We start from the raw sequence: 7,032 nt of genomic DNA on the forward strand, positions 1-7,032 counted from the left end.
CTTTCCTTATTTCAGTCTTCCCTTCAAACATTCTTGTTTTTTGGTATTAGACCTTTTGGTTTACATTTTGAAAGGTTTATCTCACATACTGACCTGCTTTTTTAACACATTATTCCGTATAAAGAACTCAGATATCGAGAAAATTACATACTTCAAGGTATTCCAAAGGATTTTACTTAAATAGATTTGACTTTAATCTAATTATGTTCTTTCATTTTGTAGTTTTCTTCGACCTTACAGTAGAGCAACTCACACGTAAAAATGTATTTCAATCTCTTTACCCAGTCACTGGGTTCAAATCAATAAGAATTCGTCAAACTTCACTTAGAACTTTGCAAAAACAGAAACTCACCGATTATTGAGATGAATAGCAAATTTTGTTTTCTTACTTGCCAGTTATTCGTGTGGTTTGCATGACGTTTACGCGTAGCTTTATAATTACTGTTTATTTCCTTTTTGGCACTGTCTCTGAAAACTTTATTCATTCCTCTTACCTTTCATCAATATTGTTATTGTAGGAAAAATGCAATGTAACCTTTTGATAATATTGTAAATCTCTCTCTCTCTCTCTCTCTCTCTCTCTCTCTCTCTCTCTCTCTCTCTCCAAGAAAGAACTTCACAATGTTGTTTATATGGCAGGTCCATTGTTTGCTTCCTAAAGAAGAGCAAGTCATTCCAAGACCACATAATTCACATGACATTGACCGTGACTGTAATATTCCATTGAAAAGTTAGAATTATGTTTTTCTCATTTAGGAAGCTAAGATTTTGGGGGTGAATATTCGTTATCCCTGATCTTGAAGTGAACCTCAAGCACCTTCGTTTCTTTTAGCTGAGTGTGTTTGTTATGATTAGGACCATCTATTGCTTACAGGTCTTGTCAGACTGTATCGGCCTTGGAGTGATATTAGAAGTGCAGTTAATTCTGGAAGTCTGTCATCCATTTTCGTGATGATATGACTTAATTGTTGAATGATCTTCCTAATTAATTGAATCGCTAGAACTTTCAAAAGTTCATACCTAGTTTAAATGCATTTTTCTTGAGCTTGGTAACATAAATTTCAGTTCGGAGCTTATTTTTTATGCGCTCCCGCGTACACACACACATACACACACACACACACACACACACACACATATATATATATATATATATATATATATATATATATATATATATATATATATATATATATATATCAACATAACTAGTCCACTACAGAAAAAAGGCCTCAGACATGTCCTTCCACTCCCGTCTGTTTTTTGGTCTTTCTATGCCAGTTCCTACCAGCAAATTTTCATAGCTCATCAATAGTTCTCGAAAGAGGTGCTACTACCTCTGGCATACCTTTTCACATGTCGGAGACATCAGATGGCGATGCAGGGCTGTGGGAACCTCTTTTTCTAGCATGTCGCTTCTGCCTTTTTAAGATGCACCGTGTGACTGTTTTAATGAAGTGACCCCAATGTTAACACATATCGAAGGTATTACAGATTGCTCTATGGAGAAATGGCATTGTTCTTCTTTGACGTTTGTTTAATTAGCAACACAAATCTAAAAAAGGAGTCTCTCTCGTATTTTAGATCTCGAGATAGCTCAAGAGGGGATCTTGTAAGGATGGCAAAAGACGCCAAGACGATTAAACTGATTCGAATATTAGCAATTTTCATCAAATCAAGTCATATGTCTAATTTTATAATGTCCACTCTGATCAAGATTGACAATGATAATTGTTTGTAAACAAGGTGAATTTTAGCGATTCTGTGTAAGCTCAAAACTACCCATTTCTTGGTTAGTCACTTTTATAAAGACGGATACATATAATTGGGTATGTGATCGGCATATTGATTAGGACAACGCCTAAAGTCTTTTCCTGAATTTGAGGGTCTTTAAACTACAAATAAGAATGTTATTCATTAGGCTATTTATCTTTGTAATTTCAAAAGCCTTCAAAACTCCCGTTTATTAATATAGGGTGAATTAAAATGCATTTGGAGATGCATCATCTCTCATTTTTAATTCAGCTTCATCTTTGGGATGATTAATAGAAAGGCTCGTATTTCCTCTCTATTTATAAAGAACAAGAAAGTGTCATCAACGATTATTTGCAGAGTTATACCATTAATTATTAGACAACCATAAAACCATTTTTTTTAAGGAGAAATGTAAAGGGAAACCGTCCTAGTTTCTTTTCTCCCATCTTGCCGTCCAACCTCGGCTTTTACTTCTCCATGCAACTGCATGATTGAACGTCAGCGCCGAGTAACATCATTGGCTCCAGCTCCCGTTCTTACATCTCAAAATCGTAAATACAATTAAATCTATCCCAACACTCAGGAAAAGCCCTTGCTAAAGCCTTCAAATGAGAAGTAAGGTGTTTATTAAACAAAAAATTATTCCTCTCACTACTTCGGTGTAAGTAGACGTGAGTGACATTTTGATTAGATTTCCGACTAGATTACCGTTTTGTAGACGTATGCCTTTCTATCCAGAATTATACTGTGAAATTTTACGTCGTGCGTAAACTTTGATTGGGACTGAAATATTTCATAGTAACTGACCAATGAAATCAAAAGTTTTAGGAGCGCATTATTATTGCATTGAAATTTTACTTAGGATTAATTAATTCAATATTAAATCACAAAATAAACTTAGTGTTATTATTGTTAACTACTACCGTAGTTTTATGGTAATTCCGAATTTAAAATCAGTCAAATAGTGTGTACTTATCTCAGATTCCTTATCAGAAAGTGCTTTTTGTTATAGTTACCACTGCAAATATAAAGAAAATGAGAATTAATCCATTCTCTTTGAATTGTATTGAAGGAGAGACTATATAAACTTTATAATTATAAACTCATTTTCAAGTTACCTTATTTTTTTTCTTTTTAATCATTGATGAAAAAATTCCCCTTTCTTTATCCCTAGAATTCTTGTAATAGTTTATTAGAACTGCCCTTGAAACTTTTGTTCTAAATAGCCTAATTCCATAAGTACAGAATAACAGTAACTTGAATATATATATATATATATATATATATATATATATATATATATATATATATATATATATATATATATATATATATATATATATATATATATATATATATATATATATATATATACCGAGCAATCTGAATCTGAAAGAATCAGTTATTGTTTTGTTTTGTTTTTATTACTATAATTGTTAGCAACCCTAAGTTCGATCCCAGGTATGAAAATTACCTAGATCCGTTTCCTGGAAAAAAGGACTTCTCTTTGGTTAGATTAAGCAGTAGATTGTATACTTGGTGGTTTTTCGATTATTGTGGATTGCATTCATGCTGGAAAAGATAATCCTATTAGGTTCATTCCAAAAGAAAAGGTATGCTTTATAGCAGTGGTTCCCGACTTTTTTCAGTCATTTCCCCCTTGCACCCAGTTCAACCATCCAGATTTCCCCCTTCATGCCCCGCCCAGCCCTCATGCCCACTCGCCTGCCTCAGAAATGGGCATGATATTCCAATTCTTCCCTTGAATATCACGTCAGTGATAAATGATATGATCATATCACAATTGAATGGCTAACAAAAAATTGCCGCACGTATTACGAGGACATTTTCCGCTTGTTTTAGTTAGTAGGTAGTGTAATTATTTCCCCCCTGGAAGCTTCAAATTTCCCCCCAGGGGGAAATTTCCCCCAGGTTGGGAACCATTGCTTTATAGGCTAACTTTTGCATATATATATATATATATATATATATATATATATATATATATATATATATATATATATATATATATATATATATATATATATATGGGTGGGTCGTTTCTTAGCATTATTATTGATTTTTTAAGTAATAGATCTCAAAGAGTTGTTGTTGATGGGTACCATAGTGATTATAGGAATGTGATATCCGGTGTTCCACAGGGTAGTGTTCTTAGCCCATTACTTTTCATACTATATACACATGACATGTGGTTTGGCCTAGAAAACAAGCTTGTTGCATATGCAGATGATGCTACTCTCTTTGCATCAATTCCATCCCCTGAATGTAGATCTAGGGTTGGTGAATCCCTTAATAGAGATTTAGCTAGAATTAGTGCATGGTGCAAATTATGGGGTATGAAGTTGAATCCTAACAAAACTCAAAGTATGATTGTAAGTAGGTCAAGTACGGTGGCTCCTCAACATCCGGATCTCAGTATTGATAATGTTTCTTTAAATATGTATGACTCTTTCAAAATTTTAGGTGTGATTCTCGACAGTAAATTTACTTTTGAGAAACATATAAGGTCTGTGTCTTCTTCAATTGCACAAAAAATAGGCTTATTGAGAAAGTCTTTCAAGATTTTCGGTGATCAATCTATTCTGAAGAAGTGTTTTAATTCTTTCATTCTACCTTGTTTTGATTATTGTTCTCCTGTCTGGTCTTCAGCTGCTGATTCTCATCTTAATTTGTTGGACAGAAACTTACGGTCTATTAAATTTCTTATTCCTGATCTAGATATTAATCTCTGGCACCGTCGTTCAATTAGTTCATTATGCATATTGCATAAGATTTTTCATAACTCTGACCATCCTTTACATTCAGATCTCCCTGGACAATTCTATCCTGTTCGTAATACTAGGCAGGCAGTTAATTCTAATAGCCAGGCCTTCTCCATCACGAGGCTCAATACTACGCAGTACTCTAGAAGTTTTATTCCAGCTGTTACCAAGTTGTGGAATGATCTTCCTAATCGGGTGGTTGAATCAGTAGAACTTCAAAAGTTCAAAGTTGGAGCAAATGCTTTTTTGTTGACCAGGCGGACATGAGTCTTTTTATAGTTTATTTATGACATATTTGTTTTTGATGTTGTTAATAGTTTATATATGACATGTCTGTTTTGACGTTGTTACTTATTTTAGAATGATTTATTGTTAATTTGTTCTCTTCATTTATTTATTTCCTTATTTCCTTTCCTCACTGGGTTATTTTTCCCTGTTGGAGCCCCTGGGCTTATAGCATCTTGCTTTTCCAACTAGGGTTGTAGCTTGGATAGTAATAATAATAATATATATATATGTGTGTGTATATATATATATATATATATATACTGTATATATATATGTATATATACATATGTATATATTGTATATATATACAGTACATACATACATACATATATATATATATATATATATATATATATATATATATATATATATATATATATGCATGCCTGTGTGTGATAACACAAAGAAAGTTTTCATGTGAGCATCCCTAAAGCATACAAAATTAGTACGCTTTACCATTATGACAGTTTGATCATTTTTGTGTTGTTATATTTAACCTTATAAAGTAGTTTTTACTGAAAGACCTCGGTTTATGCATGTAATATAATCTGATATCTTTATTCATAGATTTATTATTTTTTTTCCCGGATGTAGAAACACTTTACATCAACTTAATATTTCCTCAAAGGCCTAATAGAGTGGATTTTATACATAGGCCTACTACTACTCTGCACCAGCATGCCATTTGTTTTAGAATACTTATTGAATTTATTGGACGTAATATCCTTCATATATTTTTAAACTCTGGAATGTATCTTTTACTCGTGATAGTACTGAGAGTTTTATTACACTGGTGATATTTTTGATAATTTAATTTATCACGCATGAACTCCATTTTCATTACGCTTCATATTCTGGAATGTATCTTTTACTCGTGATAGTACTGAGAGTTTTATTACACTGGTGATATTTTTGATAATTTAATTTATCACGCATGAACTCCATTTTCATTACGCTTCATATTCTGAAGTTTATCTTTTAAATTTGTATTTTTTCTCATTGTCAGATTTATTGAAATATTATGTCAGTCTATTGATGATGCTCATTCGAATTCGAACAAGACATTTGGCTTTACTTATTACTTATTATGAAATTTCATATTAGGTGGCGTTTTCATCGCGCATGTTAAATGGTACGTTCATATGCATCGGTACTTGAATGTGTATTATTTACAAATGAGTCCATTTCCCATAGCAGAAGATGGTCTTATATATATATATATATATATATATATATATATATATATATATATATATATATATATATATATATATATGTATATATATACATATGAGTGTGTGTATATATTTGTATTATATATATATATATATATATGTATATATACATATATGTGTATGTATATATATGTATTATATATATGTATATATACATATATGTGTATGCATATATGTATATATGTATATATGTGTGTATATATATGTATATATATATATATATATATATATGTGTGTGTGTGTATGTATATATACATATATATACACATATATACATATATATATTATATATATATACATATATATATACATATATATATACATATTATTGATGAAAATGGAGGTTTATCTTTAAAAGTTATATCAATCTGGTTTTTTGTTAACATTTTGATTGCGTCAAGATCCCGAAAAGGTATATGAAAAAATAATATACTTGCACTGATTTTATTACATAGGTTATGAATTAATAATTTAGTATGCAAGGGCCATATATATATATATATATATATATATATATATATATATATATATATATATATGATACTTTACACATTTTAATAACAAATAAACTGTAGTATATTGGTATAAAGTTGATATAAAAATAAAACCAAAAATATTCTAGTAAAGATTGAAAGATAAGGTTAAAAATATTTTGGTGATAAACTCAGAAGTAATTTTTTTTAATTAGAAAAGATATATATTATAGATAAACTAATTAGTAAGAAGCTTATGAATAAATAAGTAAATAAATAAATAAATGAGGAAAATATATATCCAAAATCAACTAGATAATATTCATAAATAAATAAGAAAACGCATAAATAAAGAGATAAATAGATAAATAAGTTAATAAATATCTTTTTCATGAATAAATATCGTTTATGAACACATGAATAAATGAATCATTGAATATCCTTTGTAAAGATTTGACACATGGAGATGAGTAGACGAAGAGCTTAGTTTCTCTCAAA

At 30.4% G+C, this 7,032-nt stretch overlaps 1 long non-coding RNA gene across 1 annotated transcript in view; it reads left to right on the plus strand.

Annotated features, from left to right (window-relative positions):
* The window catches only part of LOC137632474 (uncharacterized), a 61,628-nt gene that overhangs the window by 34,372 nt on the left and 20,224 nt on the right, over positions 1-7,032 (plus strand). The gene's annotated exons all lie outside the window — the stretch shown is intronic.

The sequence above is a fragment of the Palaemon carinicauda genome, chromosome 41 (assembly GCF_036898095.1).
Source record: "Palaemon carinicauda isolate YSFRI2023 chromosome 41, ASM3689809v2, whole genome shotgun sequence".
Classification (NCBI taxonomy): domain Eukaryota; kingdom Metazoa; phylum Arthropoda; class Malacostraca; order Decapoda; family Palaemonidae; genus Palaemon; species Palaemon carinicauda.